A 15,963-nucleotide genomic window follows, 5' to 3' on the forward strand; every position below is an offset into this window, starting at 1 on the left:
GAAATGCCGATCTAATCAGAAGAAGCTTCTTAAAATTCTCAGACTCTGCAGTTTCTTAAAATTCTTAAAAATACAGTACTTGTTGACCATATGTAAGATGAACATATTATCTAGATTCTCTGTCTTTTCTCTAAATTATGTACCACTCAGACTTAGACTCACCAAGACCTACCTGTGCTAGGCCTCTCAAGGGTTAGTTAGTTAATGAACATAATCTAGTAGCTATCTTAATGCTATGTGCAGATAAATGTTTCATTATTTTCTGTGTGAGAAAAATGTGAATTTTTTTTTTTAGGCAGGACCTTGCTCTGTCACCCAGGCTGTAGTGCAGTGGTGTGATCTCAGCTCACTGCAGCCTCAACCTCCTGGGCTCAAGTGATCCTACCACAGCTTCCTAAGTAGCTGGGACTGCAGGCGTGTGCTACCACACCTGGTTAATTTATTTTATTTTATTTTTGTAGAGATAGGGTCTCACTATGTTGCCCAGGCTGGTCTTCAACTCTTGGCCTCAAGTGATTCTCCTGCCTCAGCCTCCCAGAGGGCTGGGATTATAGGCATGAGCCACCATGTCCGGCCTAAATGTGATGACTTTTAGACCTCTAATAATGGTTTGCTGGTGGTAGTACAGGGCAGATAATGCATATGCCAGTATCTTCAGTGAGGAATTGCTGCAAAGCATAGGTGAGTTCACTGGTGGAATACAGTGTGGATTGGTAGTTTGGGCTCTAGTGCAGATGTGTTGCCAATTTTAGGCTTAGAGATCTAACAAAAGTAGTTAGATTCACACAAACATTAATTCCTGCCCTCATATCATACGGCTGATGCCGAAGAAAGACAAGAAGCATACGTGGTCAACATGGAAGTTTAATTTGGACCTTACTCATTCAATAGAAGATGGAACTTTTGATTCTGGAAATTTTGAACAGTTTCTAAAAGGTTAAAATCAATGGAAAAACTGAAAATCTCACAGACGTTGTTAACAGTGAATGCTTCAAAAATAAAATCACAGTTGTTTCTGAGAAACAGTTTTCTAAAAGGTCCTTAAAATGCCTCACCAAGAAATACCTTAGGGAGAACAATCTTCGTGATTGGCCTTGAGTGGCTGCATCCTGCAAAGAGCCTCACAGACCTCACTGTGTCCCAACCAGTCACAGTGAAGATGGGTAAGTCTGAGGAGCAGGTAAAGCTTCCTTCCCAGGGCTTTGCTTACCAATACAACAAATCGAGCATACGCGAGAAAGAAACATCTAGAAATCGACTTTCAGTTTATTGGTGAATAAAAACATTGTACTCTTTAAAAAATTAATTCCTGAAATTAATCTTCCTTAGAAGCCTCACCTTTCTTGAGTCTCAAATTTCTTCCCTGTTCCAAAAAGAAGGTGGACAATATGACCTCTGTGGTTCCCTTTAGTGCTAGCTTGCTGAGGATATGAATTCTCTTCTGGAAGTAACCAAAAAATAAAAATATAAATTAAAATAGCGCATATACACTAAGTAAACACATTGTCTTCAGATTTGCTGAAATGGAAGTGTTCTGGGAATAAACCAACATGCTTCAGGATGTATGTAGTAAGTAAACGATTTGGCTACTGAGACAAATGACCTTTCCCTTAAGATTTCAAGAAGCTAGTTATTTTAGACCCTTAAAAGTTGAAAGTACTACATTAAAACTAAAAATACATGTTACTGTGGAAATCAAAGGTGGACTTGGCATGTAAGTAGTCGTCCAATCTTAATACTTTTAATAGACCTTCTTGATACAGATACCCTTGGCTATCTGCCCTGGCTGAAAGAGCCACACGCCAAGCTTATCCTACTGGGTGGCTAAATGCAATCCTATGGGAAATAAAGTGGTCACAAAGTCCTTCTGCTTGTGGCTTGCCTAAACGTCCTCCCTACAGTTTAATGTACAGTATGTGGTCATCCTGGCTAGTAAGCCTAACCTGCCCAGATGGAAACAACCCAGCATGGATTAGAAATTAGAAAGCGTGACTGCAAGCCCCTGGGCCAATAGGCCAAAGGAGTGGATTACTTTGACATTCTGAGAGCTCAGACTCCTCTCACAAGGTACATTGTAAGTTCCTGGGCTCCCAAACCTCTCTGAAATCCATTTGGTTCATCAAGAACTAACTGGGCAGTCATGAAAAAGGTTACATAGTAAGAAGTGGAAAAGGCATGCTGTGACTCATACCAAATAGGCTGTGATTTTCCTAGTAAGTAACATTGCTCCTTGCACACTAAATTATCCCATATTAATCTCTATGTCAATTTTTTCATTGCTAAAGTCGCACAGGCAAATTCTGAAATGGGCGAATCTCCAGGAACAGAGAGGAGATCCCTGGTTGCCTGTGGCTGGGGCAGGGGATTGACTGTAAAGGCTGGGGGAGGTGTTCTGGTTCTTGAGTTTCAAAGTGGTACATGTATCAAATCCATGCAACCGTGTTCCCAAAACGGGTGAATTTTACTGTATGTAAATTATACCTCCATACACCTGAGTTCAATTTTTTTAAATCATATGTCAAAAAACACAAACCAGATAATCATATTTGATCCAATTCTCTGGGTATTTTAAATACCCCACATGCATACAAAAACCCTGGCTAGAATCAGTATCTCAGCTGCTGACATAAGTATTAGACCAGAAGGACACAAGACAAATGACACCTAACATTTGCAACCAGTGCTGCCATGAAGTCTCACTTAGATAAAACAATATTTTACCATCCACTACATGGAACATGTTCAGCAGTGGGTAACATAAGAAATTAGGCCAGAACACTAGATCAGAGTTATCTGGGACTCTAATGGGGAGTTAGCCTAGTCTCTAAAACTCTTAACATTTATTATCCTAAAATTCTGTCACAAGTTTCAGGATGCATTAATAAAATGCTTGTTTATTTCTTTAGGCACTTTGATGAATGCCTCAATAGCATTTTCTTAATTTTATTATGATCAATCACTAATAATTTTTTCTATGTATAATACTTCAAAACTTTTCAGTCTGCCTCAGTAGATTTTCCCCCAGGCTTTTCCATGCCAGCACTGCTAAACTTACAAATCTGAACTTACTGACCAGCTAAATGTATTAACGGGTCTCAGCGTTCATGTGATATAACATGCTCTAAAAGAATTAGCCTAAGATTGTAGCATTTCATTCCTTACACTGAAAAGACAAATTTTATTGCTAAAATCAAATATCTAAAATTATTTTCCTAGATAATATCTAAAATGCTTTTCCTACACTAAGAAATACATTTTACACCTTAACCCAGTACAGACACACATACACACACACACACACACACACACAGAGAGAGAGAGAGAGAAAAAGGTTTCATGAAAAAAATAACCCTTACTATATGAGGTGCACTCGACATTCTGCTCTATTTTGCCTTTTTCTTAAATGCTGGCAATGACACATTAAATTGATTTTATGACCTACTAATGGATTCCATCCCACTATTCAAAGAGCACTGTTTCAGGCCTTTGCATATGTTAGTGTCTCTGCTTGGAGTATCGTTTACTTCTTCTTCTCCTGGCCAACTCTTAACTGTCTGTCAAGATCCAGTTTAGAGTGTCTATCTGTCTCCTGCTCCCTGGATTAGTACCACTCTGTGTTCCCACAGCACATCTTGTATACCTGACACAGTACGTCAATCTCTTCACCGGTTTGTTGCCTCCTCTCAACTGTGAGACTCTAGAGGACAGTGATGGAGTTGCTCATCCATGTGCCCCCCTCTGCCTAGGAGACAGTGTCTAACATAGAGCCGACCCTCAGTGAATATCAGCTTAATGAGTAATTCATCTATTCCAGTTTTCATCTGGGTAGATTGAGATGTCCAAGATTACAAAGTTTGGCTATCTCCTGAGGGAACTGTTACACATTTCAGTAGTGGAGCCACCCAGAGGTGTCTAACTTTAGGCCAGAGCACTTCTCTCCTTGGTTTACAGCAGCAATTTTCAAATTTCTTAATCTAAGAATTCTTTTACACTCTTAAAATTAATCAGGACCCCAATCAGCATTGATTTATGTAGGAGATAATTATTTATATGTAATTATTTGCTGAGAAATCCAGAGCACATACATTCATTCTAACTATCAATGTTTACCAATATAAAAACTGAGAAATATTTAAAACATAAAGAGTACACAGCACACTTTTCAGTAGCCATCAGAGCAATGGTGTTATCACGTGTCATTTCTGCACACTCCACTCCATGCTCATCAGAACGAGAGTGCAAATAACATCTTAGTATTACAAAATAGTTTTGACCGCACAGGCCCCTGAAAGGGTCTCAAGGACTCCAAAAAGTCCTCAGACCATATTTTGAGAACCACTGATTCAGAGCATTTAAGCTATAGACACTGCTGCTTAAGAGGGTTCAATAAAAAACACCTCTGCTTTTATCACCTGGGTCTGGAACTGAGAGAGAAGTATTATGTGGGTCAGCTTTATTATTGACAGAGCTCTTGGATAATATGGCGTGACTGCATGGTAATAATGATCTTCTGAATATTGTCCCCCAAATTTATCACCTAGTCACAGTGCTAAAAACTGCAGCTCTCCCCCTAGAGGCAGGCTCCTGTAAAACTTTTGAGCCAGAAGGGCAGTCTAGAACGCAAGCACCCTGTGGGCAGTGGCTCCCAGTGCAGAGAAAGGGGCTGGGCTATGCCGTCCCACAGCGCAAATCAGAAATGTCACTCTTCCACTCCTGGGAGGAGAAAATAAGAAGCCAAGAATGTTATGCTAGTGGGGCTCCCTCAACAAGGAAGAGAATATCAGGAATGGATAATAAGAGCTAGGCACGATGGCTCACACCTGTAATCCCAGCACTTTGGGAGGCCGAGGTAGGGGGATCACTTGAGGTCAGGAGTTTGAGACCAGCCTGGCCAACATGGTGAAACCCCATCTCTACTACAGATACAAAAATGAGCAGGGCATGGTGGTGGGCGCCTGTAGTCCCAGCTACTCAAGAGGTTGTAGCAGGAGAATCGCTTGAGCCTGGGAGGCAGAGGTTGCAGTGAGCCGGGATCACACCACTGCACTCCAGCCTGGGTGACAGAGCGAGACTCCACATCAAAAAAAAAAAAAAAAAGAATGGATAATCAGTATTACCCCATATGGCACTGAGCAGCAAGTTTGTTGTGTTACCTAAAATTACATATTTTAGCAGAGTATCAATTTTATGAAATTTTCCTATCTCTAAAAAAACCTGCATAATTTGTGAACCTCTTTGTAAGAGTGAATACATGATACATTGAGGTATTATTTACACTCAGCAATTGGTATCACATTTTAATACGGTAACATTCCCATATGTTAATGTCTGCTTGGACCACTCTTCACCCCTTCTTCTCCTGGTTCACTCTTGCCTTCACCTGCAAGTGCTATGCTAACATGTTAAATAATTTTCTAAAAAATCTCAGATACTTTGTCATCTATATTAGGAATAATGTGTCTTCTTAAAGTAACTCCAGGTTGAAGAACTTCTACTTACAGGCATCTATTCAACAAAGACAAATCCTGGAATTGGGATGGAAATGATGGTTCATGTCTTAGCAAACTACCAGTACATCTACTAGAACCGGGTACTTCTTTAACCAATATGAGCACAGCAAAGGTCAGAACTAGGTTGTTTTTCATAGTCGAGAGCACATTCTCCCAAGTTTTCTGTTCCTCAAATACTACGTACAAGATTAAGCAGCATTACATGTAAACAATATCCCTTGAGCACATACATTCATGACATAAAGAGACACTAAATTAAAGTGTCTGATGAGTATTGTCAAGTCTTTCTTGACAAATAGAATGATTTTGTTGAATAGATACTCTTGGCCTAGAAATGTGCTAAACTATTCCTGAGTTTTCCCAGCTGTCTCACACTTACAGTGTTTCAGGTAGCAAGACTTACGTAATTTCCGTCCCAATAAATACATCTTAAAAGGAAGTGATGTCAGTGACATTAAATGACAGCACAGCTTGGATGTCAATGCCACAGGAAAGAGGAGAGATGGGAAAATAAAGTGTTATCACTGAGCAAGGTTTTAAAAAGTAAAATTTCCCATGTACTTTGGACAAACATAAATCTTTAGGCAATCAGAAAGAACTTAAGACATTCTGATCCAAAGTCCATAGTCCAAATCTTTTTATAGATTCCTCGGAAAAATAACTTAGGATAAATAAAAGTTGTCAGTGTTTTTTGTAAAAAATAAAGTTACAGTGATTTTTAAATGAAGCAATGAGATGAAAATAAAAGACTAAAACTCTTTAGAATCATGATTTATGAGTAAACCAAGGCAAAGCTTCATTTCAATTTGGAATAAAAGTGATTATGAAGCTAAAATTCAAGAAATTGAACTCCAGGTTTCATATTACTTTTTAACATTTTCCTTTGCCAAAAAAATAAAGGTCCTTTTTTCCCTCTTCCCTTTCCTTTCCCCTTCTGAGGGGTGATCTTTATGAAATGAAATGTCCTCTAAAGCTCACATCCATTCTTTCCCGTCTTTTAACACAAAGAGTTTTACCAAATGTGGCTCACTCAGTTATTTTCTTCTGCCCAATCCCAATACCTGGGTGTGTTTGCTTAGATTTCAGGCTACTGCTAAATTTTTCAATTTCTTTCAGTGCTCCCACCCACTGGAAGTAGAAGTTTCTTAGCAGCAACAATATTAATTAAATGAAGCAAAACCCCACTGTTTACTAACTGCATATATAATTTCCTACCCAAGTACAAATTTCAGAGTTAAGTGTCTTCACCAAATAAACTGAGAAACCCTAGACAGTGGGAAGACACAAATGTTGCCTCATGTTGCCAAAGAAAATAAGAAAGACCTGACAAACTACTGGCTAAGCATTAGACAGACACATAGATAGAATCAATGTGCTTTTTCTCATGCAAAGAAAAAAATTAGATGCAAACTTTACATTTAAAACTGCATTGTTCCCCTTTAATCTGGCCACCATCCGAGTGGTGATCTGGATGTTAGAGAAGAGATGAATGGGAGACATTGGCAGGGATTGAAGCTTGGGGATGAATGTGGAAATGTAGAATGGATGTTTCTTTTTTTTGGCTTTGAGTTGACTGTTGTTTCTGTCTGTTTTTTAGAACTGATCCGAGAGGACAGGGAAGTCAGTGTGGGCGGCTCTAAGGAGCCTCCCTCTCTACAGCTGCGGCTCAGAGGATTACGGCCCTTCATCCACAAGGCAACATTGCACAAGTAGCTTTTGAACAAAAGTCATGGATACTATTAATGATATGGTAATCCTTAATCGAGCTACCTCCCAGTAGTGATTATACTGACATGGGAAGAATATCTAAGTCGTGGAGGCAGCCCACAACAACACTGTGTCATTGTTCACCCCAGCCTCGACCAGGACTAACTTTTACCAGCATCTCTAACGTCACCTTTCCCTTGATGCCTCCCCACAACCCCTGGCCCCAGCTCCCACTCCCACCCCATCATGGCAAAAAAGTAGCAAAGAAAACCCTGATCCTAAATCTTTTTTTAGATTTGTTTTTGCAAGTTCCCACACACATTTAGTGTCGTCTCAAAATTCACGCTGTCAACTGTCTCTAGGAATCATTTCCATCTGAGAACAAGACCACACAAAGGTTAGTTCGGTGGGTCTCAGTGAAGATGTTTTAATTGTCTGACAATAGATTCTTCCATCATTTGACTTGCAAATACTGTCCTCTTGCTCTCAGATAACATGTTCAGAATTAGACCATTTGTCAATAAATTTCCCAAAACTCCTTCATTATGATACTGAGATACAAGTGGTTTGCCATTTGACAAGACTCAATTACAATCCAGCAGGGAAAATCTTATGGCTCACTATACTGTGGGACTCCCCGAAAGGCCAAACTTAATTTACTCATAGATGAGTCCCCTTAACATAAGGAAAGTGACCTTCATAAAGACAGAATATATCTATGATTTTTATGTAATTATATGGGTGGGATAAACATGTTCAAATGACTTGTGGTAAATGTACTAATGAAGCTAAAGAAACTATACCCTAACTACCACCCTGACCTAATTATTCTTTTTCCAAAGCTCATTAATATTTTTAAACGATGCCATTTCTCTGCCATTCAAAACAAATCTAAACAAAACCAATAACTAATATAATTTTATGGACAATCTCCCATATTCATGAGACCACATAGATGATCTTTCTAAACCCCATAATAAGCCGTGTCAACACACAGTAAAATTGGGATGTGAAAAAAGTCTGCTTTTTCTAACAAGCATCTCTGGAGGAGATCATTGTTCTAAATCAGCTTTTCATTATTCTTTGCTAAAAAAAAAAAAAAAAACTCTTGGAAAATACACATATTTTTAGCAGAACTGCCATCTTTAACGAATGTGAGATGTATACATTTGATCCAATATATGACTATAAAGAACAAATAAAAAACTGTATACATATAACATTATTAGAGCCACAGCCATACATAGGTTCATACTGAGCACTGTGATAATTTATAAAATATTTTAGAGCCACAAAACTAATGTACTGACTTCTATCTTAAAATTAATAATTAATCGGTTTTTGTTTGAAGGCTGGATTTGGGCAAAATGATAAGGGCAGAAACTTTCCCTCTTCATTTTATATACACTTTATATTTGGATATTTACAATAACCCTTTATTGCTTTTCTAACTTAAAAGATAATAAGAGTAAGTGACAAAAACACATGAAGTGCTTGAAACGTCTGAGTATCTTATCGTCTCTAAGTGGTTTTGTTTTCTGAATTTATTCATATGAAAGTCCCACTGTGGCAACTTCACAGTCCCAGCAAAGTACAGAGTAAAAGTTTTGAGATTCTGGTTTATGTAAAAATTGGCTACACAAATCAATACATCATGTCAAATAAAAGCATAGAAGCTTTAACCCCATCTCATTTATCTACATACATCTTCCACTGCTGAGGTGAAGCACAGCTGATCATCACCTCACCTAAAAATTATTAAGCATAATTTTCTCTTTTTTCTTTTTGACGGAGTCTCACTCTGTCGCCCAGGCTGGAGTGCGGTGGTGCGATCTCAGCTCACTGCAAGCTCCGCCTCCCGGGTTCACTCCATTCTCCTGCCGTCAGCCTTCGGAGTAGCTGGAACTACAGGTGCCCGCCACCAGGCCCAGCTGATTTTTTGTATTTTTACCACAGTTTTCATTACCTGGAACGTATAATGAGAAAAGTATTGGCCTTAGAGCCAAGCAAGCTAGGCCTCGCCACAGAAATGTTTTGTTCTTGCCAAGCGCAGTGGCTCACAACTGTAATCCCAGCACTTTCGGAGGCCGAGGCAGGCAAATCACCTGAGGTCAGCAGTTTGAGACCAGCCTGGCTAATACAAAAATTAACCAGGCGTGGTGGTGCGCACCTGTAGTCCCAGCTACTCGGGAGGCTGAGGCAGGAGAATCACTTGAACCCAGGAGGCAGAGGTTGCAGTGAGCCGAGATCACACCACTGCACTCCAGCCTGGGGAACAGAGCGAGGCTCTGTCTCAAAAAAAAATAAAATAAAATAAAGAAATATTTCGTTCTGGATTCAATGTCTGTAGTTCAAAGATACACATCTATTTGCTTAAAGAAAGTAATAAATACCTAAAATTCATATTTAATCTGGATGAGCTATTTTATTATAATATTCTGGCTTTGGTGGATAATTGTCTAGCCTCCTGCAAACATTGGGCAAAATGATTCATAATCGACTTTCATCAATTTATTAAACTCGTGAAGAAAATTCAAGTTTTCCATCACGTTGTATAGATAAACTAAGGCACAGAGACCTTAGGAACTGATTTACTTGGGATAAAAGACTGAATCAATTTCTTTCTTCCATTATGCTGCCTACTCTAATTTAAAAGATTTGCTGTCTAATTCAGGGCTGTCCCATAGGAATACACTGCAAACTACATTCATAATTTTAAATTTGCTAATAGCACACTAAAAAAGATGCTTTTAAGTGCAATTAATTTTAATCATATATTTTATGTGGCCCAATATATCTAAAATATAATCATTTCAATATGTAATCAATATAAAAATCATTGAGAGGTTTTAATATTCTTTTTTTAATACTAAGTCTAAATTGAATTCAGACTTAAAAAAAAATAAGTAACCAGAAAACATGAGTGAGTTTCCTGTAAAAGCTAAACCTTGCATTGCAAGCCACATTTCAAGTGTAACCTTGCTTGTTGGCACAGTAATGGTTAGCAGAGGCACAATTGCTTGTCCTGACTGTCCAGAAGGCAAGGTGGTATTGAGTATGTGGGCTCTGGGCAGGTGCAGTCTGGGTTTGCACCCTGGCTCCGCCACTGCTAACTGGAGGACAATGGGCAAGTTACTTTCTGTGTCCCAGCTTTCTCATATGTGAAGCAGGGCTGTTTTAAGAATGAAATGAGTTTGTATTTAGTGCCTGACAAGTAGTAGGCATTAAATGTTAGCTATTGGTACTGCTATTGTCAGAGAATGCACAAGAGTACACAAGAGCTAATTATTATTTGTACCCTCCCCCCAGCAAAATTTGTAAGAAACTAGACATGCTAGGTCTATAACAGGGTTTGTCATGTGTTAAATTGTGTCCCCAAATGATAGGTCAAAGTCCTTATCCACAGCACCTCAGAATATGCCTTCATTTGAAAATAGGGTAGTTGGAGATGTTACTAGTTAAGACAAGGTCATACTGAGTAAGTTGAGCCCTCATTTTGAGGAGACTGGTGTCTTTATAAGAGCAAGGAAACTTGGACACAGAGACAGAGACACGCAGTGTGCCATATGACAGCTGAGGCAAAGATGAGAATGGAACAGCCGCAGAACAAGGCTCACGGGGATTACCAGTCACCCTGAGAAGCAAGGAAAGGGGAGGGAAGGATTCTCCCGAGTCTCAGAGGGAGCATGCCCCAGTTCACACCTTGATTTTGAACTTCCAGCCTCTGGAACTGTGAGAGAATACATTCCTGTCATTTTAAGCCACCCAGTTTGTGGTGCTTCATGATGGCAGCCCTAGGAAAGTAATACAGACTTCTTCACCCAAAAGGAAGCACTCTGTCTCACCAACAGCCAAGGTCCTGCATGACTGACAACCTGGAGATTGCAGACCTCCAAGGAATTAAAGTAGGCTCTACAAAGTCTGGGCAGAGCCATCTTCCAAAGGCTGCTTCTCAAGTCCACACACACACTTTGGAAGGAGAATCCTGCTCTTGGACGTGGTATTCTTGGTGGGACAGCTGCCTGTAAAATGAATGAGGAAGTCACAAACCCAGCGAAATAATTCCATTGGTTTCTTGGTGATTAAACTAGTGTGAGCATGTCACAAAGTCTACCATTTGTTCTTAATGGACTTTGTCACTTTTTGCCACAGTTTTTTCAAACATCTTATTATGGCCAAAACATTAATTTTCGTTCAGTTTTTTATTTGTTTCTTTGTTTTAGAGACAGGGTCTCACTTGGTCACTCTGGCCGGAGTGCAGTAGCACAGTCATAGCTCACTGCAGCCTCAAACTGCTGGGCTCAAGTGATCCTCCTGCCTCAGCCTCCTGAGTTTAATTCAGATTTTTAAAAAGTGTTAGTATTTATGTGTATCCTTAAAAACTGGGGCACTAAAGGCAGGACTTACGAAGAAGTAAAATAAAAAGAGTCTAAAGTGATATGGATTTTTATATTGTTAATACTCCTGGAACCGTTAACCATTCTATATACTGTTTCTATCGTTCTTCATTCTCCTCAGTTTGACACTTATGTTTCTTTTCCATTTCCATTTATATATATATATATATATATATATATATATATATATATGAAATGAAGTTCTCAATCATATATGCAGATTTTGTGACAAAATTACAAAAAAATTCTCTAAAAGAAACATTTATTTTCACAATTCAGGAATGCTTGACTGTAAACACAAGTACTCATAAATGTTTATTGTGTTGATTTTAATTTGATGATTATAAAATAGACTCTAAAAATGAATTTATTACTCTAATGTTATGGCTTGTTAATTCTTCTTATTTACCAGGGAAACACATGCTTCTGTTACAGCATCTTCTTAAGTCATACTAAGTGGCTGCCTCAAATCTTCATTAATATTTATAAGAATATAAACTACTTCAAGCAGAACTTTTCACTTAGAGAGAACCTTGGAGATCTTTTGAGCTAAACTTTTCATTTTACAGATGAGAAAACCAGAGCAAGGGGATATTAAAGAAAGATCTGACGAAAGGCATGTCATTATTAAATGAAAAGCCAAGCTGTAACTCTTGTCATCCAAGTCTCCTAACACCCAGTGTAGGGGCCTTTACACCACACCACCAGGCAATAAATTCCATCCTTCTATCTGGCAGATACGATGGACAGTTAGCAATCCATCAGTGAACTCAAGCAGAATTGAGGAAAATGGTATTTACCATTAAATTAAATAACGCATGTCAAGCTCTTAGCAGGACATGGGGCACATAATAAACGCCTGTTAAAGAGAACAGTTATTTTTGTTGTTGTATAATTCAGAAATGCAATGTGAAATAGTGGAAATGCTTGTAGATTTTCAAATCAGATGGACCTAGGTTTAGCTGGCAGTGTACTCTCACTGACTTATGTAACCTGAGCAGCTCACTTAATCTTTCTATGTATCTGTTTTCACACAGGCAAAAAAGGAATAATAATGAGATTGGGTATGTAAAATATCGATAAGTAGAGGCATTTGTTAATGTTAACAATGAAATTACAATCTGTCATTTTATGTGTTGTCAATAATATAAAGAATTCAAAGAGATGTGACCTGTCATTAATATTGATCTACCTGAAATTGAGGGGAATAGGCCAGGCTCATGCCAGCTCTATGGTTAGTGTGGCCACCTCTTTCTTTCCACCCTGCCCCTTTCCTTTGGCACTGACACTTGGGCCTCAGTGCCTCTACTCTGCTGCCTTCTGGAAGTTCAGGAAACTCCCTTCATAACAACTTGCTTGTACTTCTCTTTCCCTACAGGCCCCATACTTAAACAAACAAACAGGCCAGGCGAGGTGGCTCATGCCTGTAATCCCAGCACTTTAGGAGGCCAAGGTGGACAGATCACCTGAGGTCAGGAGTTCAAGACCACACTGGGCAACATGGTGAAACCCCGTCTCTACTAAAAATACAAAAAACTTAGCTGGGCGTCGTGGCGCATGCCTGTAATCCCAGCTACTCGGGAGGCTGAGGCAGGAGAATCGCTTGAACCTGGGAGGCAGAGGTTGCAGTGGGCCGAGATCGTGCCACTGCACTCCAGCCTGGGCGATGGAGCAAGACTCTGTCTCAAAAAACAAACAAACAAAACCAAAGAAACAACCCCCGCCCCCCACTTCATTTCATTCTCTCAGGCACCTGATCTTCACCTCCTAAAATAAAGGCTAATAGTTAGCTGAATAACTTACTCAACTAAGTTAGCATGCCCATGTTCTGTGGAATGCTAGCCTCTAAGATGCTCCATCAAAGAAGGTCAAATAAGCTTGGGAAATGCTATGGAATAATTGCACGGTAGGAGATGCCCACCTTTAGGTAAGGCCTACTGGTACCTCCTCAGCACTCCTGGTTCTCTTTCACTTCAAGGGCTTCCTACTGCCAGCACCTGCGACTCTGTCTGAGGGCATTCTCTGACTTGTAGCATGCTTTTATCATGCCCTTCAAGCCAAACCAGGTTGGTAACTTCCACCCTGCTATCAAGAACTAACAGAAAACATGGGTGGGTTTCATGGCTAAAGAGATAATCATGAGATCTGGAGGATGGTCCAGGAGGCATATGGGATGAAGATAATTATATTCTGAAACTGCCCCAGAAAAAAAAAGTATCTTTAGGAAGAAGCAGCCCATCTTTCAATAGCTTCAGCCCAAATCATCAGATGCCTGGGACTGCAACATGCCTTAAAGTACTTGAGGAATAAAATGGTCAATACTGATCAGAATTTTAAATACTTAAGCCTTGAACTACCCTATAAAATCCACGAAAAGATTTTAGAAAAGAGTAAAAACTTGGGTTTCCTGATAGAGAAATACAGATTGAGAATATTTCAGAAGGCATTCTTGCTCCGCCTTTAACACAACCATTGGCAATAGGTGTGTACTCTACCGTCCAGGCAGAATCCTCTGGGAAGAAAGTAGAAAGATGTCTTGTAAATGGGAGTCCCTTGGGAGGCGAGTGAGGGGGTAAAAGTCAGTTTGTGTGTGGGAGTGTTTAGTGCAACTGGGAACTAAACACCAGTCATCTCCAGGACTTGACTTTTGCCACTTACTGCAATTTTCTTCCCAAGTCTGCAAACACAGTTTACATGCCTCGTTTATCACCTCAGTCACACATTACCCTCCCACGTCCACTATTCAGGTTCTGAGACATTAAATAGTTTCAAATGCATTGCCATAGTTCATCATTTAAAAATTCTATCTTTTTGTTAACAATGTTTTTTCAAAAATCCTTTGTCACTTATAAAATATTAATAAGTGAGATACCAGGCCATAAAGAGAAAATGTAAATAATCCTAGTACTTTTGGGGTACATTCTCTGTACTAAAAGCAAGAATAAAAAATTTACCAAGAAATGAGAAAATGTGGAAAAGGAGTGCTAAGAATCCAACACGGCCATGAATTGGGGGTCTCTGACATTTCCATCTTCATCAAGGGGATTCTGTCAAGTAGAAAGTCAAACTCTTCATCAGTAATCTCCACACCAAACCTGAAACAAATAGCAGTTAGCATCAGTCACCCCCCAAGTTCACATTTGGGTCACCCATACCCACAATACCCTAAGCATATGGCTGCCATTAAAGCTTTGTGACTGCTGCAGTCCTCAAGATCAAGAGCACCACGTGAATATCAGAGGTTAATCAGGGTTTTGATCGCTTCAGCTTTCTCAGAGAAAGAGATTCTACCACAGAATCCCTGCATTGGTGGAGCACAGAAATAGAAACACCGGCATGTTGAATTGTGTGTGATTGTCCTCTGTAAAAAGTTATTCATTACACTAAAACACTGGTATTGCTTAAACAAGTTAACTCTGAAAAGCCTTTCAATTGGGCTGCTTAGCATGAAAGAAAAGGTAGAGAAAAAAATGCCTTTCGAAAAACAGCTTCCTAATACTCTTGCAAAGCATTTCATAATGGCTTTAAAGACATTTTGCATACAAATATTTTAAAAGTGGCAGTGTTTATTCATCAGCAAGAAAGTGTTTTCATCTCTCAAGAACAATCAAAACATAATCCGTGAATCACTGGCATAAATAAGAATGACTTAAGCAATAATAATGAACAAGGCATTCATTCATCATTTTGCAAAGCTGATAAAACCCAGCTGACTTTTGGAAAAGAGGGGAATATATTTTCTTTTGACAATGCAATGACAGAATAACATCAAAAAGGCTCTTTTTCCATTTTCATTATTACTTCCTTAATAATTATAAAAAGGCAAAATATTTATATGATCTGCAGAGAAACCAGAGTATACTTTCTTAATAATTATAAAACAACATATATACATCATCAACAACAATGCAACAAACAAAAATGGCTTTTTGTCCTAAGCTGCAAATAAGTTATCACGTATTTGTATTCAGAAATACTTGAATTTAAATAGCATCTCAGGGACTTTGCAGTTGGGTATCCTCTTTTTCATTTGTATAAAATTAGAAAAAAAAAGGGTAATTTAATGTTACACCTGCACAGTGTTTATCTTATTCCCTTTTATTCTCTTTATCATTTCTTCACAATGAAGTTACCTGGACTAATGGAGAACTCCTTGGTATTTTGCATCAGAAAAGAAAATTAATTCTCAGGTTTTATTTGGATTTAAACTCTTAAACTCAGTACTTTAAAAGGAAACAAACATTTTGTATAGGCATATTGGGGAAAAAAAAAAAGATTAAAAGTCAAGAAATCCGAATCTAGTTTATATCCACCATTCTACAGCTAGATAATCATGGAAAATCGCTTAA

The 15,963-nt window shown here is 38.9% G+C and overlaps 1 long non-coding RNA gene across 1 annotated transcript; it reads right to left on the bottom strand.

Moving 5' to 3' along the window:
• Nucleotides 1–1,361: 1,361 nt before the first annotated feature.
• LOC134736426 (uncharacterized) lies at nucleotides 1,362–14,712 on the bottom strand. Its single transcript, XR_010120432.1, has 3 exons — nucleotides 14,569–14,712; nucleotides 11,063–11,239; nucleotides 1,362–1,441 (listed from the first exon to the last, which is right to left on the bottom strand). It is a non-coding gene; the product is annotated as an uncharacterized lncRNA (long non-coding RNA).
• Nucleotides 14,713–15,963: the final 1,251 nt, after the last annotated feature.

This window comes from Symphalangus syndactylus, chromosome 4, assembly GCF_028878055.3.
Source record: "Symphalangus syndactylus isolate Jambi chromosome 4, NHGRI_mSymSyn1-v2.1_pri, whole genome shotgun sequence".
Taxonomy (NCBI): Eukaryota; Metazoa; Chordata; class Mammalia; order Primates; family Hylobatidae; genus Symphalangus; species Symphalangus syndactylus.